This window comes from Columba livia, chromosome 1 (assembly GCF_036013475.1).
Source record: "Columba livia isolate bColLiv1 breed racing homer chromosome 1, bColLiv1.pat.W.v2, whole genome shotgun sequence".
Taxonomy (NCBI): domain Eukaryota; kingdom Metazoa; phylum Chordata; class Aves; order Columbiformes; family Columbidae; genus Columba; species Columba livia.
In genome coordinates this window covers 117,529,473-117,557,275 of record NC_088602.1, presented here as the reverse complement: position 1 = coordinate 117,557,275, position 27,803 = coordinate 117,529,473, and the positions used below count along the sequence as shown (strand labels likewise).

At 39.8% G+C, this 27,803-nt stretch overlaps 1 protein-coding gene across 14 annotated transcripts in view; it reads right to left on the bottom strand.

Annotated features, from left to right (window-relative positions):
* P2RY8 (P2Y receptor family member 8) overlaps window positions 1-27,803 on the bottom strand; it is a 37,648-nt gene that overhangs the window by 6,932 nt on the left and 2,913 nt on the right. For 6 of the 14 annotated variants that reach the window (XM_065074565.1, XM_021287639.2, XM_005502548.3 and 3 more), the window contains one exon: window positions 26,673-26,759. The exons of 1 other annotated variant lie outside the window; for it this stretch is intronic. The gene's annotated coding sequence lies outside the window, so the exon portion shown is untranslated. Of the gene's footprint in view, window positions 1-1,424; window positions 1,562-20,559; window positions 20,695-26,672; window positions 26,760-27,803 lie in introns of all 14 variants that reach the window. 7 more of the 14 variants (XM_065074585.1, XM_065074575.1, XM_065074595.1 and 4 more) reach the window with 2 other exon arrangements.

Genomic DNA, 27,803 nt, shown 5'->3' with positions numbered 1-27,803 from the left:
AAAATAGGAATTGCAAAGAAGCCAAAGACATGTTCTTGGTATATCATACACATGACCCAGAGCAAACACATTCCAAGTAATGAGAGCTTCACATGATCACAACTGCAAAAAAATCCTTTCGAGCCAAATCCATTGCAGATGAAATTCTGGTCTTCTCAGTGGAGCTATATCAAGAATGAAACTAACTCTTCAGTTTTCAGGGGAACTTGAAAAAGCTCTTGCAGACAGAAAGGTCTTGAAAAAATCTTAATGCTATCTATTTCAACTCTTCTGTGTATGACCTACCATAGTAAATACGTATCCATGAACTATTTATTGGCTCGAAAATCCTTCTCAAGTGACACCCCTTTGTGCCTGACAACCCTAAACTTCCCAAAACAAACAGAAAAGTTTTTTCTGTGTCAGAGTATCTATGGAGCTCTAATAACAAGCCTTTGCAAGTAAAAGAGATTTGCTCTCACAGGCTACGGGTTCTCACCCCTGGATACTATATCCATAGAACTTGTATGTACTTGGGAGGTAGGAGTATAGGTGAAAATATCTGTTAGATCAGTCACGCTGATCAAAAGCTATCAAATACCTTTTAACATTCAGTTTTGTGTTAGCGCTAATCACAAGCATATTTTCTTCTAAACTTGCTTTTTCCAAGAACACATGCTTGATAAGAAGAGATTTAAAAACACATACACAGATACTGCAGCACACAAACCAGTGTCAGGATCTGTGCCCTGGCTAAAGGCAGATGTTATGCACTTGTGGAACACACCTGTTGGTAAAACACGCATGCCTCCCAAATTTAAGCGTGTCTTGAATAGGGGTTGAAAGGCACCAGACTTTGTGGTTAGGTGCCTACAAGAGCTCTCCAAAAAGGGTGGGTCCCCCTGGCATGGTTTTCAGTAAGGAAGATGTCCATCACAAGGAGCAAAAGAACAATGAGGTAGTTCCTTAGTGTCTTCTGCAGGGGAGGAGAAGGCATGCAAACCACACAAGACTGTTGTTGCAAGTCATTCTTGAGAGTTAATAGCCTCTTGGGGAAATGTGGAATACAGAAAATCTTCCTTCCAACTTTGCCTTTCCTTTTGCCAAATCCTCTGGGGCTCTAACCTTGAATTCCTTGTTCAGGAAAGCCTGGGCTAGCAGAAACTCCTGCTCTGAGTCACCCTTGTTATGTTTTGCTTTTTAAATGCCCAGGTTAAGCTGCTGAAGCTACAATGTAGCATTTCAATGTACTTTACCTCTCCAATTATTGCATCTATTTGGGTTTAGTAACACTGTATTTACGCTTTCATCTTGTTCAGGGTAACTTTATGTCCTTCCCCTACTGCAACCACAGTGCCTGCCTGTCTCTTGTGGTTTAACTTGAAAATGTCATAAATCGAGCGAGAAAGTAACCTTTATGAAGATTAGAATTAGATTCCCCTTACATTTTATGAGTTGATTTCTTTCAATTTCATGTTTCCAACAGGATTCAAATCAGTAGAGCTTGCATAGATTCTCTGCAAGAGTAACTTTGCTGCAGGACCATTTTAAAACATCGGCTTTCAGCTTTCCCGTGCCTAATCTGGAAAAAAATTGGCTCTGTTACATAAATATCCCTGTTAAAAAGACATGATTTTGCCTTTATTTTGGGAAGAGCTATATTTAAACTATGACAGACAAATGGACACACAGGCAGACTGAAAGAAAAACTCAGTAATGATTCTTCAAGTGAGAAGGTCCAGTCTTATTGCCATTTACATCAGTCTTCAAGCTTCTGACATAGAAATGTTAAGCTTTTCTGCTTGCCTCATTTCTGAAAACTTTAGTGAGTGGATGTATTTTAGTTTTGCATTAGGTGCTAAGAGCACCTACATCCTCTGCGGTAACTCTCGCTAAATCCGGGTGGGATTTTTTTGCTCCTCTTTGTACTCACTGGCAACCTGGACCAAAAGCTCACTTGGAAACTCAGTAACACTAGGTTTTCATCCAAGATGTAATCATAAGCAAAGGTGATTGCTGCTTCATGCCTTTTTGACAGGAATCCCCTCCATTGACAAGAGATGATGAATAAAATATTAAAGGGTATACTGAAAATCAAAAGGAAAAAATCGGAAGAGGACTGTGTTATTTCCTTGCCATGGAAGAGTAATTACAGAGATGTGTCAACTTTCTTTCAAGGGGACTCCTAAATAAAACTGGTGTATTTCCTCTCTTACATATATTCTCTATTGTTGATGTCAAGTGCTCCTGTGAAAAACACTGAAAAGCCTGTGCCAAACGAAAACCAGAATTACTATTTTACAAAAAGTTTTGTGTGTTTTTTTTGGTTTTTTTGTGATTTGAGATGGAAAAATAAATCTCAAAACAGATCATGCATCAGAAAGCCCTTCAAAACCTATTATGTTTCACCATTTTTGGTTCACTACCTGTCAAAGCACGATTGTGTAGAATAAAAATGCCTTATTTCATAAATTCTTTGATATTGTTACACTTTTGGAAAGATATCCTTCCAACTGAAGAATGTAGTATGGCGTATTTCAGAGTACAGAAAAACCAAACTGAAATGCAATTTCAATTCAGTTGCAGACTGATTCAGAATGAAGCAAAATTAAAACACAGATTTTATTGTCAGCACATAGAGAAATAATATGAACAGTTTTTAATCAATGTACATGTCATTGAAGAATGTATTTTTTTTTTCTCAAAACACTGCAGTTTCTGAAAAATAATTTTTTTTTTTTTTACTTGCTCAATTTAATACTATTACAAAGCAGTAACAATAATTGAAGGGTTAGGATAGCTTATGTCTGCCTAAATGTAGCTAAAACTGGTGAAAAATGGGATCAACAGCGTGCAGTGTTCCTGCTAGGGATTCAGCCCCTCCTGGCCTGCCTGAATTGCTAGTGAGATGAACGAATATTAGACAAGAACAGAAAACAGACACTTAATTGCTATTATGGGCTGTGTATGAGGAGAAGGAGCCAGAAAGTCAAGGAGTCAGGAGCTCGTCATCTTCAGTTGTGGGAAAAGAAGGGAACACTTTGATATTTAGATAGAGTAAGGGGTTTTACTATGAGGAACAAGAAGAAAAAGCACCCTTTTAAAGTGCAACTCAGTTATTGTTCCTAAAGCATCATTGATGCGATTCAGAGAAACACTTCTGCAAATGTTCGAGTTCACCAAGCTGAGGAATGTAAATGAGTGTCTCTCTGTTTGTGTGTTCCTTAAACTGAACATGAGCTTTACCGAAAGAGGCTGCAGGTTTTGTCTGGATGGTTCTTTCTCACCCTTGCAATAAACTTTCATGCAAATTTTATATTGTAGTTTTACATCTCTACATCTCTAAAAACCAAGGCTTTGGTTCACTCAGTCAACATCTGAACCCTTCTAAGGAAATTTTTTATATTGGGCCTTCCCTGATCTTTCTACTGATACTTTTTTTGTAGTTTTTCTGTTGTTTTGTTCTGAGTATCATTATTACAAAGATCAGAAATTCTTGCTGAGCCTGTAGTTATGTTATCACAAATGTCCTGTTTCAAACTAGGCTTTAGCTTATCTTCTTTTAAGAATAAATACATTTGGGAAGTGGGACTTCTACCCTCTATGCACTTGTGCGTACAAGTATTTCTGAGAAAACAAAAGAAATCTAAAAACATCTAACTAGCTGCAATATTCCTGACATTCTATGTCAATTTACTTTAGGAAAAAAAAAAAAAAAATCTCATTTTTCACCAAAGGGTATTCAGATAAATGACATAAGAAAATCATATGTATGCCTTCACTGCGAAAGATGGGATACTTTCACAATGAAAGACTTACGTTAGAATTGCTAAAATAATGAAAAGTTCTTGCAGAGACAGACTCCAGTCCTTATCTTAATACATCTAGTCAAAGTTAACCCAATGGTGGTTATATCTCTGACCTCAAATAGCTAGGGCAAGGTAAAACAAGAGTGTCTTCTGTCCACAAGGATTTCACATTGAGAAGTGAAAAAACCTCTATTTTTTCAGTAAGAAAACATATAAGCTTTACCAAGTTCACTGTAGCAGAGGGGTACAAGCCTGTTGAGCTTGTGAAGTATATAAATCTAGATGAAAGCATCATTATTCAAAAGCAAAGAAAGTTAATCCTATAATTTCTACCTGTTAGAGAGCACTTCTCCAGCCTGAGAGGGTGTAAGCAGGCAGTTTTCAAGATTTAGCCAAGGTAGTCTTACTAAGTGTGAAATCTAAACATACAGCTAATGAGGAAATAAATAAATAAATAAATAAATAATCACAAGGAAATACTGTACTGGTTCTCCAGAACTAGCCAAGCAGTAAAATCAACTGTACACAGCTACCTTTACATTTCCTATGCCTGTCCTGGACTATGAAGTTTTGCTGGCAGTTGAATTTTAGTTCACTTGAACCTCCACCTTTTTCTAACCATAAGTTAGTAAAGTCAGGATTCTGTGCTGGTGTTAGCAACGTTCATCCTAATTTAGATAAGGTTTACATAAACTCAGCCACTATCATCTGTGTCAATAATCCTGTTCAGAGTGAAACTAGTCAATGTGGTTTTTAAAAAGTTAATTTCGGCAGTAGTCAGGTTTATGGAAATAATAAGCCTGTGGGCCAGTATTAACAAAAAATCTCCCAGAATCTGAAGCATTTCGAGTGCTGGTAACACTATAAAATGAAGCAGTTTGCCATTTTCTTTATTGGTATGCAGTATAGCCAGCTTTTAAAAATTCTGTAAGCAAAATCTTAGGTCAACTGAAACCAAACTTGTGCAACTCCACTGACAGATTTTCTAGGCTGGTTTAAATCTCAGTCAGAGTGAGCATCCTAAACTGTGTTTAAAAAGGTTCAAGTTTGTGGGCTAATAGCTAGAATGTTATATATATGTTGGTCTTTCCTACATATACAGACTTTTAAAGCTTTTTCAAGCCTGATATTTTTAAAAGGATTAGCAATACCAAGGCAACCCTTTTATAGAATTCAACATAACAGCCCAGGAATTCATTCTACATGACTTACGCTCCTCTGGAGTCACTGCCCATGTGCGTGCTCCTGCTTCCCAACAGCACAAGGTAACTTACCTAACTTACTTACTTAACTTGCAGGTATCATGGAGGAAGAGTGTGCATGCAAGTGATTACTGAAATATTGCTGATGTCTGGTGGGGAACCTTGATTTCACTTGACTACAGTTTTTGTCAGATGGTGCACGGCCGTGGACAACCAGCTCAGAAAGCTCCTTTTAACAACTCTGGGGGACATCCCGGATAGTGTGGAGTTATCTTGTGCCAGAGGGCCCTCCTGCAGGTAGCTTGCCCCTAAACTATTATCACACAATATTGAGTTATATCAAGATGACAAACATTTATGTTTTTATAGAAGTTAGGTGACAGAAAGTACCCGATCAAAGCTAAATTTAAGTAACACATAAACTGATTTATTTTATAACTTTAAATCTTTCAAATATTGTCTATGTCCAGGATTGACAGACAATGGCTTCCGGTCTGCAATTACTTCCTACTACAAGTAACTGCCTCACATAGCTGTTGTGAAAGTCAAAGGAAAAAGCATAGCTGATAATTTCCCTTCTGACCTCAAATGCCAGGAAAAGAAGTAACAGTTTGGTGACACAACCTGCTCATGGTAAACAAAATAACACACTCCCAAAACAGAATCCCTCACATTTCAGAAGGCTGTATGGTCTTACATTGAATCTGTATGGTTTGATTGACATTTTATAGCAAACATATATATATATATACACGCACACATATAAACACATATGTGTGCATATATATGTTCTATTTGAAATCTGTACTTTCTATCTTTTCATCTCTCTTTTCTGTGAAACTCTTTTTGAATGTTTCCTCTCCTGTGCAGTCCACAAAGGAATTGAGGCAGAGCTGCATGCTTGTTTTTGAAGATTATCTTTAGAGATTAAAAAAAAAAAAAAGAAAAGAAAAGAAAAAAAGCTTACACATTGCTTTTTCTTGCATTTGCATTAGGGATATGGCAGTCTGTAGCTGTTGATTGATTTCACATATGATGGAGTCCCTGAACAGGACAGTCAACCAAGTTTTGCAGGTGTAGCTAAAAGTATAAATTCTCATGGTATTTGGGAAATGTTTTGAGAAATGAATGTAGGGTAATTCTAACATTCATGTAAGGTACTGCGGCCAGAAATTTGAAAAAGTTTTGTTAGGAGTGAATCAAAGAACTTGGCTGAGCATGTAGGCCATCTCCAGATAGGCCTTCATCCACTACTTCCACTATTTGGTGTCGTTATGTACAAAACCTCTTACTACCTCCTAGATTAATAGACATGTCCCAGAAATCCCTTGCTGGATACATAACAGCTGATGGTATGTAAATACAGGCTAAATTGTTGTTCTTCTTGTTAAGATATATTTGAATATATCACTCTTTTTCCAGAGCAGTAGCATTAAGTAGCAGTATTTGGGAATAGCTAGCACCTTTTTTTGCCATGGATTTAGCATCTGTACAAATCTAAGTGTCTATTTTAGGGTGAGTTGGAAAGCGTGGATGCCACTGACTGTAGTGGGCAGACCTCCAGCGGCTATACCAGGCTCATACGTAGTCACTTCCACTGCAAATGCACATGTCTGAAGCTGAATCCAGCCCATTTAAAACATCCCATTGATTCGGATCCTTGTTTCCTGGAGACCTGTAATTGCCTAGTTTCTGTCAAAATCTGAAACTAGTCCACTAAAATGCAATTGTCCCCTTTCACAGTTGGAACACTCAGCTGCCACTTTAAAATGACTAGGTCAGCTTCTGTGTGAAAATGAATTGCCACAGAATAGGATCAAATGCATGATTTTACCTGTACCCACCTTCTTCCACCAGTATGTCAAAAGCTACAGTCTGTTTTACATGATTGTAAAAATGTTTGTGTAGTGAAGATTCTGGGACCCAGAATAAAAATGATTTTGTCGTCTGTTGGTCCTGCTGCTGTGCTTGCTCAGCACACATCACTTAGCCTTTATTGACAGACCAGCTGCTCCGTTCTCTCCCCAGGTGCCTTCTGCAATGTACTGGCTGTGAACTCCTGGCAGACTGGATGTTCTCCAGGCTCACACAGCAGTTAGAATTGATTCTCACATCAGCACTAGTGAAAACAGTCTTGGCTGAAAAATACATGAGATCAGGGGCTCTGTAAGAGCTAAATTTATATTCAAGTGGCAGCTTTATTGCATGCTTGATTCTCTGCTCCTGAAAGGGCAAGAAGAACTAGATGTACAGAAAGAATGAACCTTGCTTTGTGCCAAACTGTGCCTCTCACTGGAAGGCTTTGATATAAAAAAATAGGCTGCTAGAATTGGTATTGTGTCTACTCATTCCCCTGGACACCCTGTTCAAACCCACTGAAAACAGGTGACCACATGTATTTCGAGAGGAGGGATGTGCCCAGGCTAACAATGGGCAAGTAGGCAGCGATGTGTGCAATCCAAGGCAGTGGGAAACGTGTGAGCTCTGTGGTTGCCTTCTCATTCCCTGGCACTCTGGACAATCCTTCCCAGCCTTGCCTGAAGGGAGGAGAGGTTGGGACTCACCTTGGGTGATCTCCATGAGAAATCCTGCACTGTCACAACACTCCCCTTTGCATAATTTCTCTTGCTGCTAATCATCACAGCTCAGACTGTGAACCCTGTACTGTAGCCATACTGCTGAGTTATGTATCATTGTATTTTTCCTGAGTGATGTTCAGTTGCTCACATATATGGTCTTAGAGTGGTTGTGATTCCCTGCTAGAGAAAGTTTCTTCCTTTTTTTCAATGTTGCCATCATCGGTCAATAGTATTCAAGCTATGATCTTGGGGTGCTCTGGCTGATTCTGCCTTCTAGTTATGGTCAGATCATGATCAGGGCATGTGTTACTAGTATGGCCACATGTCACCTGCATCTCTCTTGGGAGAAGCAACGTAGGGCACATGCTATACTGCCCTGGAGCCCAGATGGATTCATTTATCTCGGGACCAGTCCTGCAGGTCTTATATTCATGCAATTCCCACCAAAGTCTGAGGCAGCTCTGTCTGCTATGTGTACAGCACCTCAGAGCTCTTTGCTTGGTAGGTGGAAGCCAGGTCACCCTGGCCGAGCTCATGCAAACTCATGTCATTCATGTGACGAAAGGACCGAAAGCTGGTTTCTCTGCAAAAGCTCAGGGCTACTGTTGAGCATCAATAGCTGCAGCTGTGCTGCTTGTGGCTTCCACAAGGCATGGTATAAATTCACACATGCCTGAACAGTGCTGAGCAGATGTACCCAAAGGTACAATGTACATTTAACAGGAACCTCACAAACAGCTAACTACACGAGCAGATAAATTGTATGACCTAGATTTAAAAGGAGTGTTATATACAAAGGAAAAAGAAAGAGCCAGCATAATTATAGTCTTTTTTTTTTTCCTGACTTAACACTTTTTTCCTGACTTCTCTTCTGTTTGGCAACTTGGTACCACTTAGGATTATGGCTGGTACCATACAAGTAGTGGAGATTATAAAACGGGGAAAAAAAAAAAAGAAAAAGATTTCTAACAAAAGCTTCACGCTTGTTCAGTTTCTTTGTGACTACTTAAGCTATCATGCTAATACAAAGAGATACAACAGGAATAGCACCCTGAAACCACATCTGCTATTGTTTGATTCTTCTGAAAGTCCTCGAGTGCAGGTGAGAGAACACTCAAATTTCAGCTCTTCAGCTGAACCAAACTGTAAATGCCCTCATATTCAAGGTTTGGTCTTCCTCTCAAGTCCTTACTACACTTAGGTAACTTAAATGCATGACAAAAATGGGATTCTATCCTTGTCTGACATACTTTTGTCTGCATTGAGAAGTACATAGATGCTCTAATTATAGTCAAGATATACACTGATGTATTATTATATGAATGATACCTGTAAAAGAAGTCACAGGCAGAAGTCAAACGTATTCTGCAGCTGGTTTTGTTGGGGGAGCTAGTCTCTGCTTTTACCAACAGAAAATACATGGCAACAGCTTGTTATTGGCTTTAATTGAGTCCCTCTTCATTGACAGCAAAATGCCCTGAGATATCTGGACCTTTGCTGCTCTGCAAATCCTTACTTGAATCTTGCCATCTTGAGAAAAAATAATGAAAGTGAAGACACTGTGCTTTGAAGGGTGTTATTTATCAACCTATACACTAAAAATTAGTCTCTTAACTATAACTTTTATGACCTCGGCATTTAGCTGTGTCTTAATAGAGCTAATTCTGAGTATTACATGTGTGAGCAGTCTGTATCTCACGATCTCTTCTACAACATAAATCTGTGATCTGCTATTTTAAAGGCAAGCAAACGCATTCCTACAAAGCGAAGGTATGAATATGTATCTCACCAGCCACTCTATGTATTTGATCTCACTCATACAAAGTTGCTTACCCCTCTGGGACAAAGTTTTGCAAAATAGCTCCAGATTACCATGTGAGAAAGTATATTAATTACTATACCTTAGGATATGTTATACTACATCCAATATACTACCACCTTATGCCCTACTTTGTCTCTGCCATGAGTTGTCTGCTTGTCTTGTCTGTTTGTCCATATGTTTAAGGTAAATAAACACAGATGAGATATTTCAAATGGTGGCCACACTCAAGCAGCACAGGCTGGTACAGCGTAAGAGCATCCTTAGCATGATTCTGATGCAGACACCACCTCAGGACAGGGTACACCAGCCAAGTAAAGGAGAGGTGGGAAGCCATCACCAGGACAGGTAAGCATTCTTATTTATCCAACTTACACACTGAATATTGGGTATGAGATATTATTATGATAATATACTGATATAGTATCATACATGTGAAATTTCAGCTATTTGCAGATTAAGTGTTTGTAGGATAAACATTTAAATGACAGGAAAACAATCCTACACTAGAGGAGCTCCAAGTCCTAATATAAGAAGTGCTCAGACTGAATTTAAAATTTGAATTTCACTTGGTCCGAAACACTATAAAGAAAAATGCAGGCTCCAGAGCTCAGCTAGTCTTAAAGAGAATTTCCTTTTAAGGTGATGCCTACAATTTCAGCACCTGGAAAGGTATGCTAAGTCTATGAAATGCAGTGACAAGGACAAATACACAAAACTGCATTAGTTTTTAAAAATCTGTTTAGCTTAATCCCTAGACAGGAAAACAAAGCTATGTATTTTAAATGCGAGCTAAGGTGATTCCAAACATGGCTATATATATAAGGTCTGGTGTGACTCAGTCCTTAGTGGGGTACCACTCACTGTTGCAGCCAATTAATTGCCCTTAATTAATCATCTCCCGGCTGTGGATCAAACTGTTGAGTTTTAGTTGAGGTCTAGTGGAGGCTGGGGTCTAAATTCAAACAAAGTGTATAGTTTTGTCAGAACAAGAAGGGGGCCCCTGGGTGGCATGAGATCTTAAAATGAATCTACAGGAGCCGTGGTGAGAATTCAGGTGTGGGAAAAGAAAACACAATATTCTTACCCTCTGGAACTTGAAAATGACAAAACAACCACTCTTCCCTGCACCTGAATCATTTAAAAGGAAAAAGAAATGAAACTCCTTCTTTTTTCTGCTAATACTTATTAATACAGTAAAATGAATGCAAAAAATCAGGAAAAGAAAAAAAGAAATACCATGAAGAAACTTGCATGCACACCATAAAGAACCAGTTTCAACACAGATGAGCAGCTCCTGCCTTTCTGAGGAAAACAGGCATTTACTGGCAGAGGAACGGCAAGCTAGATAAAAAGCTCCTACAGATGGAAGTTCCTTCAATGGCACAGAGTAAAATATCAGCTGATAAAAAGACATAAATTTTAGCCCTTGGAGAGCTGATTATGGGCTTTATAGATACTTCAGTTTGTGTGAAACAGCCCATTGGAGATGAAGACTGTGAAACTCATGGGATATGTAAAGACAAACTCTAAGGTAGTTTTGAAAACTGGTACAATTATGCTCTGTTAAAATACTAATAGGAATAGAGCAGTAGGAGACAGTTCTCTAGCAGCAAAAATTGAGGTGTTAGGGGCCCTAGAAACCTCTAAGTGACATGCTCTGAAATATTACTGCACTCCTGCAGCTTCAATGTGTAACTTGAAAAGAGATGCATAGGAAAATTTCATAAATGTACTGAGAATGGATGAAATATTTCGTACAGATGGTGCCTATTCAGGAAAATATGTTTTGCCCTAAACCAACACAGGGCAAGGCTTCTGTTACTAGACGTTAATGTTATAGTTTCTAAACAAAAGACTAGAGAAAGCCAGCTGGCACAGAAAAGCATATAGTTCAAGATGACGCATACTTAGGGGTGGGAATGTTATTAAATCCACTGTATTATTAGGAAAAAGGACAGGAAGAGTTATTAATAAAGTCCAGGAAGGAACAAGACAAACAGTTTCTACGTGTGAAGTGTATGAAGCAGATCATGTAAAACAGACAGAAAAAACCCCAAGAGATATTTGTGCCTCTACAGATACGTAAAAATTGTAAAACTGCTGAGGCAGCTTGCGCTGGTTTTCAGCTGTGAATCTGACCTAATTTGGCAACTAAGAAGTCTGTTGAAAGAAAGTAACTGTTGGAGATGATATGGTCAAGGCACACACTGGTATAGCCCTGTCGAAATAGGCCGTGTTTCTGAAGAATCGGTACTATTGTATCACAGAAAGCTTTGTGTCATATCCAGTAAACAATTCAGCTGCATCAACAAATGAGACAGAATTTCCATGGGCTGAAGTCTGTAACTGCAGGACTCTATCATCAGTCACAAAATGAAGGTGGAAAATGTGGCAGCAATGTGCTTGGGATAGAAAAACACCTGTGAGAGCAAAAAATAGGGAAATAAGAGAACCCTTCAAGTACCTCTAAAAAATCTGGGAAAATGCACTGAGGTGTGATGTGTGTGTTCAGGCACCCACAAGTGCAACTCTCCATGGAAACCATCCATTCAAGATCCAGAGGGAGCTCTTTGCAAGATGAGGAGAAGCAGCTCTCGACTCAGGCCTCTGTCATCCTGAGCTTCAGCAGCAGCAGATACAACAACCTGGGGTCTCCTGCTCCTCCATCAGGACACCCAACAGCTTTGGCCTGTAGCCTCTTGCAAATTCATCTCTACAAGTTCAGCTGCTTGATTAAAGAAAATAATATTCTACGTCTCTGTGTGAAGTTTGACCCTACCACTGTTTAGTGGACATGTCTAAGGAGACAGACCTTCTCCTTTGCTTTTGTTTCTGGATCCTTAAAGTGCTTGGCTGGAAGATACACAGCAGGTTGTCCCAGCTGTCACTTTGGGCCATTGGCACAATCAGAGCTGGATTATTGCAAAGCCCAGCAAAGAAAGGAGCCTACTGGTGAGCCTGGCCCTGAGCTACACCAGTACAAAATTAGGTCCTGGAGAAATACCAAAGGAAATTCTAATATCATTAAAGAATCCCTTTTCTTAAAAGCACCTCCTCCTGTCCCCAGAGGAGCAGCTGCTCTGACTGAAGGTAGAGAGAGCCCTTAGTTTGTACTCTTGAGTGTTACTTGGTGCTAATAAACCCTGTGCACTTGGGACCGTTCTCTGCTGTGGAGGTTGGCTGGCCAGGGACAGCCTCTGCCCACACTGTCAGGATTCTTCAGCAGGTGATGGTGTGCAGCCTGCCTGCTCGCAATGGTCCTGACTGCTGAACCCTGCTTGGGAGCCAGTGGGGAGAAATCAGCTAGCACATACTGTATCTGCATCAAGGAGCCTTCTTGTGAGCTAACGGTGCAGAGAAGCACATTCCAGTGCCCAAAACCTTTCCTTGGAGCTCATTAATCTACTGGCATTGATATAATGTAAAAATACAACTCCTTAGCCCCAAATAAATGCATAATACATGGAAATATCTGATGAGAAATGAGACTTGGTAGAAAACGGCAGGCTTGAAAACTGAGCTCTCGTGAGGGCTTCCCTATTGAAAAGTTTTGGTTCCCTTTTTCAGTCTCTTGTAGTGCCATAGATCTGGCAGAGGAATTGCCTCTGGGAGCACCTTCCCTGGCAGGCACCTGATACTTTGGCAGTGTCTGAAATGTGATTGCAGCCCCCACAGCAGCCACCTTCTCTTCTGAAACACCAAGGATGCATCCAGCTTCCTGGGAGTAGAGATGGGATGGTGCATTTGAAAACACAACCCGTCCCCCTTGCCCATTGTGAAGGAAGGTTGGAACCAATTACTTTCTCACTTCTCTTTCTGAGAATAGCAGAGCTCATTTAATTATTGTTAGTACTTAGTTCCCAGCTCTGTTTTGGGACCTATGGCTCGTTCTTGCTCATGGGAAGTTCAGTGGCTCGTGGCCATCTCAGGGTTTTCACACAGACCTGCCAAGCCTATGCTCTTCCCAGCCCTGCTGAAATCACTTAGGGCCAGGGCACTGCTCCTCCACTTGCTCATGGTGGCCAGATTGCTCCTCCATGTGGCATCAGCCAGGAGATGGAGAGCCTGGCAGGGCATGCGAGATGGAGTCACCGGTGCCTGTGACAGTCACTGAGCATTACAGCCCGCCGGGGGTTTGATGTGGTTTGGCAAGCAAGTGATGGAAAAAAACAGTGTTTAGAAGCTCCTTCACAGAACTGAAGGAAACAGGTCCAATTCTGTTCTATTTTAACATCTCAGCAAGGCTTTTACAAAAAACATAAAGGCAATGAGAGAAGCTTTAGTATCCTTTATTTTTCTGTGTGCTTGTCTCTTGCTCTCCTGCATAGTCATACACATATGCAGAAAGGAAGAGTGGGAGAAAAGGAAAGCAGAGCTTTGAGCTTTAAAATAAATCAATTTTCTTGAGGATTGGGTTTTAACAAAGGTTGTGGATCACGTTTTCACAAAAGAGCCCTCATAACCCCTTCTAGAACCATCCAGCCAGCCATGTAGGTGATGAAAACCATAGTGTTCTAACATCTCAGATACTAAAGATAAGAGTGCAATGATAAAAGCCATTTCATCACATGATGTGGGGAAAGTTTTGTGCAAGTTAGGACTAGCTGCTCAGTGCAGGTTCCTCTTTCAATTCTCTGAAACTCTTCAAAAAAATTACATGCACACACATACAAAAAAAAAAAAAACAAAAAAAAATCCAACAAATTTCAAAAGTGGTTTCCTCAGTTCAGACCTCCCACCACTCCCACACCATCTCTATAGGTATTACCTCTAAGACATGCTATAAACTGCACACAAAAGTTACTTGTGTTTGCACTGTATAGTCTGATAGGTTTTAGACCTTTGTGTTACATCATGTTATAAACTACTCTACCTGAAAAACTGAGGCTTGTTATTTAGTTTTGTTTGCCTGTTTCTGTAATGTAAAATAAATCTATCCTTCTTTTACCAAGACTAGTAAAAAGAGAAGACCCCTAGCAATTAATCAGCTAAAATCTATCCTTTTTTTTTTTTTTTTTATAAAGCTATACAATCACAACAGGAAATATTTTGAAATAGCCACACTAATCACAAGACAGACTACTTTTTAGGCTGAACATGTGTTTATACCAGTCTCCTATTTTTAGGTCCCATCACATGCCAACTCCTTGTCGTTGCCATTTGTATTTTAATTATAGATGAAATAATAACTTCTGTTGTCTTCAAGGATAATAGTATCATACTTCATTCTTGCTTTGTTCTTAGTTTTTATACTCGAATTCAGAATCTGATAGAAGCAAAGAGTGAGAACTAGCTAGTTTACATTTAATTGTTTGGCTTTTGTTTGTGTCATAGTTATTGCCTTTTTTTTTCTTGTTTTCTTTAAGCAACTGCAGCAAAACAATGTTTGGAAAAGGTGCTAATTTTGGCCTAAGAAGTGAAAAGGAATTAAGCGTCCAGATATTTTTAAGGAATCAGTCCTTAGCAGTAGCATTCCTGACTGATTTCCATGAATCTTTCTGCAAAACCAAAAGCAAAATCAAGCTCTCCTCTTGCTGCCAAAACTATCCATGAAAAAGTAGTAATGATACTTTGACTGGGAGATCAGTATGTCAGTGACCTCTCTGAAATGGCACAATAAGCAAAACGCTATGACTTTCTAGATCAGAGTAAGGATCCACCTTATTGAGCATGCCTGTGGAAAAGGATGGCTCTGGCACTCCAGGAGCACTTCCAAAGTGCTGGGTTGAAGGGGCTGAGGACAACATCCACAATGAGCTTCCTCGTTGTCACTCCTGCAGAAAGCCATGTCAATAAGGAAATGAAAATGTTATCAACTTCTCTGTATCTTTTTGTGAAAAAGCCTCCTTGCAATAACAAGAGGTAGATGATTAAGAAGCAGAACTATTCTGAGAGTTGATAAGACTGTAGTTGTCTCCTTGAAGATGATAATCAGATTGTCTTCAGTTCTAGTGCTCTCTCACTTGCTCGATACCTTTTAAAAAGTCACTTTCCTACTCTGTTTTTTATTTTTTTTTTGTGCTAATATATTTACACTACTCAGTTACTTCACTTATGATGGCTTAAGAAATATTAGAGTGTTGCTTTGCAAATGTTCCAAGTATTATAAGGAGAACAAGCAGCTTTTGAAATTGCTGGCACAGTAGCTGCTTTTAACTAAAGAAGCAATACGTAAAGACTATACTTGCCTGCTTACTGTAAGATGAAAAATCTTGCTGCAATAGACTATGCTTTTACTTAGAAGGTTTTCCATTCTTTTCTAGAATACCTTAAGAAGTTAGATATGTTCTGTATCCTGGTTTACAGACAATATTAATCCAATTAATTAACATTAGTTTACTGGAGTCAGCAGACTTGTTCTCATGGTCTGTAACTACGTTTTTCCTAGACGAGGCACCAAGATCTCTCATGCTATAACCTCTACAAACCTTTCAGTGGCTTCTTAAAACAATGCAGTAAACTTGATGAAATCATCTAAAATTATGACAGAAAGCTCTTGAATGAGTTTTTGTGTCATCTTTTTGAGCGTCTAGTTCAAGCCATATTCAAGGGACTGCATGTGTCAAAACTGTGTTCAGATATTTTTCTTTTTAAATTGAGCACTTTCTTGTGCTTAAATTGTGATATCCAAATAATGAGACTTCCCAAATCAATTGTAAAACCAGAAAATTATTTCTTTACAGGTAGTGGGGTGGGTTTGTTTGTTTGTTTATTTTCCCCAAATTATAATGCAATGCATCCTAAGTGGAAAAATCTCCACAAACTGCGTGCTACAACAGGATTTTCTAGTTCCTAAATAACTGAATACCTCATATCACAAAAAACAGGGTATGACTTTGTATACAGGATTTCTGATGTCTTGTTCTTGTCAGTAGTCAAGCTCAAGAAAGCCACAGTTCAGCTGAAAACCAGTTAAAAGAATTTCTTTAGAAACTGGGTGTAGAAAACGATTGTGGTTAGTTTTGCTTAATCACAAAAAAGACAGAGACACAGGAAAGCAAAAAGTACCTAGAAGCAGTTAATACAGAATGAAAATCCTTAGAGACAGCCTGCAGCATCTACCATCCACACTTCCTCTACCCCAGGCTGTAGAAATACAAGTAGACAGAGGCACCTGCCTGCCCAGGAGTCTCCATGGCCCCAGCTGAGTTGTCCCATACCTCATCAGCTCACAACTGGGCACTTTAGAATGAGATCCAGAAAACCAGGACATTGAGCAGCATGAAAACTAGACAACATGAAATGCCTTGGTTCCTGAGAAAGTAGCAGCTTTTGGCACTTTGCTGAGGGTTTTCAGGAGACCTCTAGCTACAACCATACATTATGACCAAATTTTCTCCTGAAGCAAGGTGCTTGCATCAGTCTTATCTCACAAAATATAGAAGGATCCAAACCAGCAACAACAGTAATGCTCACATTTCCCAAGTACCACTCAATGCGAATGTGGGAGATATGAATTAATTTCTCACTTCAGAGTGATGAGATTTGAATCTACAACTCCCACCAAGGTTTTCTATTAGTCACTTCATATAACATATAAACTACATTGAAATAGGAACTGAAATTTTGGTGTCTTCTCCTCTCAGGTACTGAACAAAACACCACAGTCATTTTTTCACCCATGGTCTTTGTATGCCAGTTGCACCATGCAAACTGCAACAAATTCGGGTGCAGTGGTAAAGGTAAATTATAGATAAATAACTTTGACATGGTGGCTAATGCATTTATGCAATAATGGTTGGCTCCAATCAGATTAGATAAACATCCTTAGTCTGCAGAGACTACTCTAAGCATCCAGAGGATTAAACAGTTTATGGCATTTCCACCTTTATTCTGGCTGTATCTCATGCAGGGTCTACTCCAGTAAGTCTCCAATAAGTGCTTTGACTATTTATGGAATACTTGGTCCACAAAATGATACAGCACAAGAAGCAGTCTTTACCCACTCCACAACCGTGGATCATTTCAGGCTTTCAGTCTGAGTGGGATAATAGGATACATGTGCTTCTGACCAGTTAGTGACAGGGCTCCATAGTTTTGATATTGGGCACCCTTAGCAAAAGCTGAGCAGTTAAAGACCTCTGACTTGAGTTTTAGCACTTAGAGTGACAACAAGAGAATATTTAGGCTCCTAAAGCCCTTTTTTCAATGCTAGCATTAAGGTCATACGTTGGAAATTCCACCTGTGAAAAAATCTTTTATCCTTTAGTGTAGAGGTTGGGGTGAATGACAAGTATGTCAGGCAGAGGCCTGATGCTGAGCATCTGATGTGAGCCACAAATGCACATTTGCCTTGTTCTGCCTTCTGGGATTGTGACCCTTTTGCAGAAAAACCTCCTTGACTTGTGCAGCTAAATCATCCTGTGGTGAGTGTGCCCTCGCCCTGTTAGATTGCCTGTGCTGCCTGCTGTAAACCTCAGTAGCAGTCAAGTAAAAGTACTTGCCTTTCCTGCCTTTGTGGCAGTCCCAATAGTTCTTCTCTAGGTCAAAAGCCCTGGCAGGTATCCCATACTGTACCATTGCTCGATCAGCTAACCAGTCATCCCAGATCATTGTGTGTCCACAGACATTTTAATTTTTCCCTTGCCAAACACCTTCAGGAGAGATATCCTGTCCATACATCATGTATCAGTAGACTAGGACAGACATCCATCAGACAAAAGCTACCTGGCTCAGCTCTGAATTTTTGTAACATTCTCCCAGATAGAATTGTTTGGATATAAGGGACTTGTGGAGGTGCAAGATGATGAGTCTGGCAGGTCATTATGGTGCCTTCACTGCAAATCACTAGGCTGAGTACTCGTGTTTCTTTCCCTCCTGACAGGCAGGAGTGAAGTAGGGCTGTTTCTTGTTGCATGAACATGCCTAATTTCCTGCGCTGTTCACAGAAGGATGATGAGCCTCAGTTCACAGGGGTATAGGTCTCTACTTGCTCCACCTCTTTTGCTGAGGTCCTTTATGTATCCCACCCCCCTGCCAGGCTGGGATGGGAGAAGAACAATATAAAGATCCTACAGCTACACTGATTGTACTTATCTACTACAATTACTACACTTACTATGGATAAGAGGAGCAATTACACAGGGAGATACCTAGGAACCTGCTTTCCTCTGTTTAAGGCCAGAGAAAAGGACTTAGATAAAAATGAAAGCTGAACTCACGGAGTTACAGCGTGAGGCAGGTTGGCCTCAGAGTGGAGACTAACCTAGTGCTTTTTAACAGATCTAGGCTCATGGGACACACATGGAGTAGTGTACACACACCTCCTCACCCCAGCACGAGACCTCAGCTATCTCTTGTGACATCCTGTCATCGCTGGTATGACTAATTCGTATCAGTGGGCATGTGGAGTCATCACTGCGAAGGACAGTTTGAGGGAAGTAGCAGGTGATCAGGTCATTTTTAGTCCTGTGTGATGGCAGGTAGCAAGCAATCCTGATACATCCTATGCAATGTGTGATGTAGGCTCATCAAAATAAAACACTATTTCAAGGATGAATGAGAAGACCTTAAGATTCTCAGTGGTATAAGCCTGACAAAACCCCACTCCTAACAAACTGTTGTCACTTTTTCAACCCTGTCTGGCTTTTCCAATGAGAAGCTACCTGAAAATTTCCATGGTTTCCATACTCCCAGTTGGCTGGGAAGATGCATATATCAACTTATTGTTATAGACTGTAACTGAAGGAGAAAAGTGAGAATATCTAAGAGATTGTATATTAAAGAGTTAAGAGGAAGGGAGGAGAAATAAGGAAGTAGTGGTTGAAACAATCTGCTTTGAAGCATACAAAAAGTTAAAAAAGACTTGATAACATTTGAAAGAGTGTATAAACAACACAGAAGAGCCCCAGACTAGGTGTTGGGGTTTTTTTGAGGGGGGAGGTGGTAGGGGACCGGCTTTCAGAACTAGTTGAAACTGTAACGGGAACCTCAGGCACGGAAACTTTGCATTTTTAGCTAAAGAACAAATACAGGTTTCTCACCACCCAGACTGAAACATGAAGTGAAGGGGCTATTTCTAATATCAAGAAGAGAGGCTGGTTTCCAAACCCTTCCAGTGTAGGGTAGCACCATTTTTTTTTTCTATCCAATTGTTTCATTTGAGATATTTTAGATCAAAAATATATAAAACAGAGCAAAGTTAAGTACTTTACCTTGAGGTTTGCCACTAAGGACAGCTGGACTGTCAGTGTCCATGATTTGCAAAGAACATTTACATACTCTATAATTCTGATCTAAGAATGTTATGCTGGCTTTAAAAACATATATTTGGCTGTCTCTCCACTGGGAAAACACTCTTGTCATTTTTCATCATTGAAAGTAGTCATTCAGCAGCAGTACAATCTTTGTAGCCCTAAGATAGAAAAAAATGTTCTAACGCTGAAGTCACTGTGTCTTGCAGATGTGTGTTCAAAAATGTGCTGTCATTTGTAACTGTCTGTACATAGAACATTGCCAAAATCTATGGCACCATGTTTCACCAGTGTGAGTTGTCGTGGAAAAGGACTTAGTTTATGGATGGTTTTGGATTAATTTATTTCACAAGTGAAATGAATGTGAATAAAATTAATAGAAAATAAATAAATAGATAAAATTGAAAATATTTCATCTTGACCTTCAGAGCTATTTAGTGGCTTCATTACTGCAAGCTTAACTTTCTGCTTCTATAGAATCCCATTTAACACTTGTGCATGAAGCAATAAGACAGCACGTAGGAGTCTGTAAGGTTTTTGTTTACCAGTGTCACTGTGAGTTGTCTGTCTTCACTGTCTTTGATGGCTACACATCAAGAAAACTAACCTTTGGCTCAGACCTTGAAAAAGGAAACAAGCACCCACAGGGCAGTCTCTACAATGCATTTCTCCTCCTCTGCAGGAGAACATTTCAGTATTAATGTTGACACAGAAAATGCAGATGAATCTATTTCAGGGGAGGATTTTATGTTTGTCGTTTTCTCAGAAGAAAGTAAAAAAACATAATGACACTGGGCTACTGAAATGGAAGGTGAAGGCCAGGCCTCTGTAGACCACTGTGGGGATGACATACACTAAGATGACAGGCCAGGCAATAGTTTCTATGAACTAGTCAATCAATGCTCTTCACAGAAACAGCATAGTCTGCTTGGACCTAAAAGTGAAAGACTCGGATTTTTCAGTCCTCCTTCTTACCTGACAAATGAAGTTTTGTTGATGGGCATGTGGCTTCATCTGTAGGACAAGGATGTGATGTGGGAGAATCCAGAAGGGGATGTGGGAGTCCTGGGTGACTGTCAGCCAGAGGCATCAAACACTCCTACTTCATCACTTTATCATTAATTCAGAAGCAAGAATATAAACAAAACCCAAACAACTACTAAGCTCAGCTACCTTTCAGCTTTGTTTGAAAAGGATCTTTGGTCTATGTTCACATTTCTCCCCTCCCCCTCACTGAACATGAATGTGTTGGTTAATTCTAGTCAAATTTGATAAAGGGTGTAGGTCCCAAGATTAACTAAATTTCTGTGCATTGCATAAAAATATTTGGCCAATTGGATGAAAGCCTGGGATTCAGACATTTATAATTCCACCCAGTGTTTTTTAGTTCCTTTCCCTGATTTCTGCAGCTGCATAACATCTTCTGTGTGTCATGGCCATAATAACTCAGGAGGAGGTTGTGGACATGTGCAACAATAATAATGACAATCTTCACTACATAGTAATCCACTGGAAGTCACAGAATTGTAGTAAGAAAATAGGGTAGTGTTTGCTACTGCCTACAGAGCCACCAGAGAGCTTGTTGGTGTTGTCTCCCCTTTTGGGAGAGTGTGACCGTAAGTCTCATGCTAACTGCTCAAAATGCCTCTTACCCACCCGTTTTTCAGCCTGGGATCAAAGCAAGAAAAACATAGATCAGAATAAATGGCAGAGTATTTCATGTGATTATAAAAAACAGTCTGTAAATCCTACACCAAATCCTGCCTGACTCAACGTGACAGACTGAATTATGAATGAGCCAAGAGCAAATGAATGTATGTATCTTCCATTGAAGTGAACAGGAGAAGAATGCATTTAACATTCTGCTCTCTTGGCCCCACAGCTGGACACAAAAATATCTTTTGATATAGAAGCGTAACTTTGTTTCTAATGCCTGGCACACTTTTAATTTCTCACCAGTCCTTTGTGAACAAACCTCTACTTTTTTTTTTTTTTTTAATTTACTAGAAAAATTAAAGCTGATGATATAAGGTGAGAATGTTTTACTTTGCTGAGACAGGTGAGGACAAAGCAGCATTTACAGCTCTTGTAACATGTGAGTCTGAACTGTGAAATCAATGCCAATAGCAAGATGCAAAACTATGGTTTTTATTTCAAACATGAGGAAGTCAAATCCCCAGATACCCCCACGCTCTTTAGAAGCAGGTAAGGATGTTTCTGATCACCTATTTTTCCTTCTACACTCATGACTACACTAGTCCCAGAGACAAGTTAGAGCAGCCAGAAGAGTAAGCACCACCAAAGGAGCCGATATTTCTGAAGTACGACTTGTGTCTCTCTGCTCTCCTGCTGCTAACTGGCATAGGAATAATCTTTGCACTTGCTCATGTTCTCCGTAAAACAAAGTGATCCCCAGACACTGCTGTGAGAGACTTTGAAGTTCACTGCAGCTGCAAAAACTGGGAGGTGCTGAGAATCCACCCTACTCAATGTAAACAGTTTCAAGCTGAGGATAGACCAACCATCTATGTTACTGATTTCCAGACTGGTTATGATCTCTGCCTCTCTCATATGGGGGTTCATGTACCCATTTAAGAGAGCACACAAATATTAGCAGGAATAGAAGTGACTTGAGCAAATCTATCAGCCTACTTATAACTTATTAAACTCTGCCATGTCCTGTTGGTTTCTCTGAGAATTCTTGTTGATAGAAAACTTTTCACTTAAAGGTCTGAAAAAAAGCTTTTACGAGTATATATTATTTAAAATCTGGAACATTTAACATACACTGAACTTGAAACATCTCAGTCATAAGTTTGAGGCTATTTCATCCACCAAGAACAGGTTTTAAGATTACGTATCAACACAGAAGAAAATTGCTGAGATCGCTAAAGCCAGACATCTAGCAGGAAATGTCATTCTTCATTTCTCAGAGGTGCTAACGCTACCTTTATGTCCCACAGGAGAAATGAATGACTGAGAAGGCATTTCTTCATGTGAAAGAGTGGGTTCCAGATATTTTCTTTAACAAGCACGTACAGATTTAGGTCATGAATTTGGCTCATAAGGAGATGTTGTATGCAATGTGTAAAGTAGTGTCTAGTTCATTTTAAGGACTTGATCCTGCTCCTGCTTAACTCAGTTTCACATTCTTGTACTAGCAGTCAACTTCTGTTAGTTGCAATCATGGATAAGATGCAAACTTTTTGACTGACTTTATTTCTAATGACCACAACAGCTCTGATCATTGCACTGATTATTTAAGTACTGAATAACTGAGATCATCAACTTTGCAGAGACCTGCAATTGAGGGGAGGATGTTCATTATGAAAATATCTTGTCTTTTCCTTCCTTGTCAAAATACTCACAATACTTACATAGCTCAGGAGAGTTACTGCTCTAGCAGCCTGGACAAATAAGCAGGTGAAGAGCCTGGGAGCCAGAATTTCTTCAGCAGGTTCCCTTGGTTGCTTTGTCGTTTAATTATCTTACCAGTGAAAAGCTGGAAATCAACCAGCTGAAGAGAGCATATCAACCCAGCTGCCAAGAAACTTTACAAGTCACCTGGCTGAAAAATGGACAAGTTCAAGCCCACCTGTTTCCATTTGAACTTTGTTGGAACCGATGCCCTCTCAGCGACTTTCCAAAGGCAAAATACTCCATCAGAAACATTTAGACTCTTATCTTCATTGTTCAATGAGTGACACTATGTCCTACGTAGAGTGCACTTTTCAAACTCTTGTCCTCAATAACAAATAGATAATTTGTGGGCATTTTTGTGGCATCCAGTGTTGTAACATCAAAGTGCTTCAAGAAGAACCACAAACCTTTTATTTGCAGCTTTCCTCTAATATGAAGATTATTTAACCTCATATTAGAAACAGGAAGGTGAGGAATGGGGGCCCTGAGTTTCCTAGGACTTCATTCCTAAGAGCTTTTGGCATTACATAAAATGTTATTGTTTAAAAGTCACATTTCTGTTGACTATATCTGTATCTGTGAGTACTCAATACTTCTGCAAGTTAGACCCAGGTGTCTTTTAAGAAGCGTTTGAAAATGAGGAACTCATAGTTGGTATCTTTTTCTGAAAGCTTAACCCCTTTAAGCCAGATCTGAAACAGGATTTCAGGCTCTGTAAGATGGGTATCACATGGATGAAAGGATTAAGGCACTAATGAATTCTTTGGTGTCTCAGAATGAGATCTGAAATAGTCAGCAAAATTATGAGGTACAGTGTGAAGTCAGCACTCTTTACATGCTACACACAAACATCATCTGGAGGAGATTATGGATGAGTCTTAGAAACATGAAAACTTGCAAAAAAATCTTTGTGAATCTCTGTGAATCTCACAGAACATCCTTTCTTTTGCTGGAAAACTACTGGGACACTTGAGCCTTGAACCATTTAGTGAAGTTTCCTTTTATGAAGATTCCCTGTTGCCTTTTCTTTCTGGGGACTGAATATGATTTGCTTCAATCTTTTAAGCTGATTGATAGAAGAGAAACACTTCCCTTCCCTGACTAAAGTAGCGGTTAAGGTCAGGAAATAAATGCCTCAAGTTGCCTCCCAAGTCTGACCATGGGACTTATTATCTGAGCAGGAGATTGTTTTAACCACAAAGCTGTTGAGTACTGCCCATATTTCACATCAAAGATGTACAATAAAAAAATATAGATATGGAAACTGAGGAAAAAATGAAAACACTGTACAGGAGGGTGACATATTCTCTAGCCTAGTGAAAGGGCGAGTAATCTGTAAGGGAGTAGAGAGGGCCTGGTCTCTATTCTTTAGATTGGCCTTTGGGGTTATTCAGTGACTACTTAGTGTGAAATAGTGTCTTTGAAGGTGAGACTAGAGATCAGGTATTTTTTCCTTCTGCCTGAACAATATTTCAGGTATCTGCGCCTTTTTTGTCCAATGACCACTGCTTGTTTTGCCAGCTTCAGCTGGCCAGGTGAAAATCAGCCCAGACTGTGGTAGCCAGCATACTAACCAGCTAGCAAGGAAGGAGCTGGATAAGGCTTTAAGTATTTTCCAAAGAGAATGTTGAATGTGTATGTTCTTTCTCCTGGGAGTGTGCCCTGGAGGAGGAGTTACACTATTTCCTCATCCTTGGCTGTGTTTGAAAACAAAGCATTTATGTTTCTAAAGGAGAAACTCTGTTGATCTGATGTGCTTCAAGCATGCTCCTTACTGGCCCTAGGCCAGCTCTCTCAGTCCTGTCAAAATCCAATTGCTCTGTAATTGCAAATGGATATCTGCTCTATACTTGTCCTTAAGTATCTTTAAGTACTGCTATCTTAAGTACTGCAATCTTGTGTTATGAGACACAACTACTAGGGTATAATTTCCTAGTAGTCAAAGGCTGTATGAGAGTCATCCCCACTTGGAGGTGAAGCTCTGAAATTCCACCCTACCTCCATTTCAGGCATTTCTCATGTATCCATTTCTTATGGAGATGCCCTTTTCTCAGCATCACACAAGGCATAACCTAATTTCATAGGACATAACTCAGCCACCAAAATCATGGGGCTACTTTGTAATTTCCTGCAGTCCAACTGCTTAGTTAACTTGTGTCTTCCAGCCGCAAGTAGATCATGGCTGACCAGGCAGTCAGGCAACAGTCTCCCTCTGAATGGACTGTTGATTGATTTTTTGTGTGTGTGTGTGTGCTGATTTATTCTTCTGTAATGTAATTATTCTTCTGTTATCTTAGATGATTGAGGGCTATACCATAGTCCACAAGCGCAGGGGAGCTGTTACTAGATAAAGAGTATGTCAATATTAGTAAATTAAATCCTGTCAGAACCTGGGCTTAGGCCATGAAATCCACTTTCTTGGGCTGTTACCGTTCTGACACCCATTCTGATTCCCTCAAGCAACTCTGGGCCACACACAATCATGTTGTGTGATTTAGGAGTTATCATAGACCAAAGACCATTCCCAAAAAAGGGTTTGGATGCAGCCATCATATTACAGAGGCTGAGAAGAGTTGCTGTTACAGATGCGTCAAATAAGCTGAAGACCAGATTATGATGGGACCTAGCAAATGCATGTAATGCAAAATTAGCTGGGTAAAAACGTGTTTTCTGTCTGGACCACTAGAGGGTGCAGACAAACCTACTTTGACCTTTCAGTTACTGAGACCTGGATATTTCAGGTTTTTCTCCAGATTCTTTGAGGAAAATTGCTGAAGGTTGCATCATACTGTCCTCCACAACTCACATAGAATCGCAGAGTCATAGAATAGTTTGGGTTGGAAGGGACCTTCAAAGGCCATCCAGTCCAACCCCCTGCACTGAGCAGGGACATCTTCAACTAGATCAGGTTGCTCAGAGCCCCGTCCAGCCTGGCCTGGAATGTCTCCAGGGATGGGGCAACTACCACCTCTCTGGGCAACCTGGGCCAGTGTTTCACCATCACCCTCATTGTGTAAAATTTCTTCCTCATATCTAGCCTGAATCTCCCTCTTTTAGTTTGCTACATCATCTGTAGCATGTAACCCAAAGTCCATCTTTCTGCCCTTAAACGCTGTCCAGACATGGCCCTCTGTCCTTGTCTACCGCAATTTCATTTTATTAGTTTTCCTCTTCTCTCTTTTTTTTTTTCTTTTGCCTCACCATTTCTGTTTCTGCTTATCTACAGTTTCCTACCCTAATTCTTGCCACCACCCTGTGCTCCAGGAAGATTTTCCTTCAATCCCTGCACTGCGTGACTGTAACAAGATGAAGTAATAAAAGCACAAAGCCTTCATCTGCTGAACTACTGTAGCCCACAAACAGGGTCTACTCAGTGTACCCAGGATCCCGGAAGAACAGCATTTCAACTGGGCATGATTGAGAGAGTCCCAAAGACTGATCATATTTTTGAGAAGTTGTGGGGGAAAAACAGAAAGAAAAAAGAAAAAGAAAGATTCTTTACAAGATTATTCCTTTCTTTGTGCTTACTCACTTAGTCAAAGAAGAGGCTTGTGTTCCTGCATATTCCCTTATTGCCTCAGCAATTGCCTCATATAGCTAAACTCTGCATGTAACATCCTGTCAAAGAAAATGCAAAACTTTTCATCTCAAATGTTGATCAGACTTACAGGCAGATCCCTAAGGAATTTGTCTCGCCATGGTCATCGCTGATGTTTCCGTGCTGTAGCAGATCAGATTTCCTCTATGAGTAAGAGCTTCAGAAATGACAAAAAAAAATATCTTTTAAGAATCAGTTGTTACAAACAAATTTTTTTTAAAGGAGCACATCTAAAGATAATGCTGAACAGTAACAAGCATTGATAACACTGCCTTTCACAGCTTTAAAACAAAGTTCACTAGCTGTAAAATGTACCTGTGCAGGATTAATAAAGATGTATAAAATCCACATCAGAAGATGAAGAGAAGATAAAAGAACACATACTTTCTGGTGACTTGATATTTTCTCTTCTTATTTTTGCAGATCTAAGTCAGATGCAGTGTATCTGGTAGTAAGTAACTCTAGCTACTTCATCATGACTGTACCGGTGTGTAATTTCTGCTGTTATTTCAAGGCTTAATCAGCAATTGGGAGAGAGAGGATATGAGGGTAAAATTCTTTTCAATTCATGAACTCTCGAGCCTGAATTCCTCATGCAGTAGTGTGAAAATGTGACAAAAATGTGCAGCTCTTGTTGAACAAGCTTATAGATGCCTCGCCCCAGCCTGAACAACTCTCGGACCCTCATCAGTCTGTGCGCAAAAAGGCAGAATCTCTCTGTTACGGTATCAATGAGAGCAAAAATCCAGCATTTTAAAAAAATGAGCTGTTGAATGAGGTGAATACAGATCTCTCTCTCTCTTTCCGAGTGTTTAGCTTTAGTTGGAAAACGAAATGAAAAATAAGACTACCAATGGAAAATGTCGGTAAGGACAGAAGGTTGCGGATCAAAAATATCTGAAAAGAGACCAGATCAAACTGACATTACCAGATTCAAAGGATGTAGAAAATGAACACTGTGGGATATTTCCTATTGATTAGCACCTAAATTTAGACAAAAATTGGATTATATTATCTATTTCAAACCTAATTTAAAATAGCAACACTGACTCTCAGGCTGAGTCCCTCTCAGGTTTCCTGTGTAGAAATAGTAAGCCCAGGAGGAACACCAGCTTGACCTTCTTATTTGAGAGATGGCAGTAAGAGTAAACAAGCCCAAAAAACAGTTCCAAAGACATTTACTTATGAAATTGGCTCATTT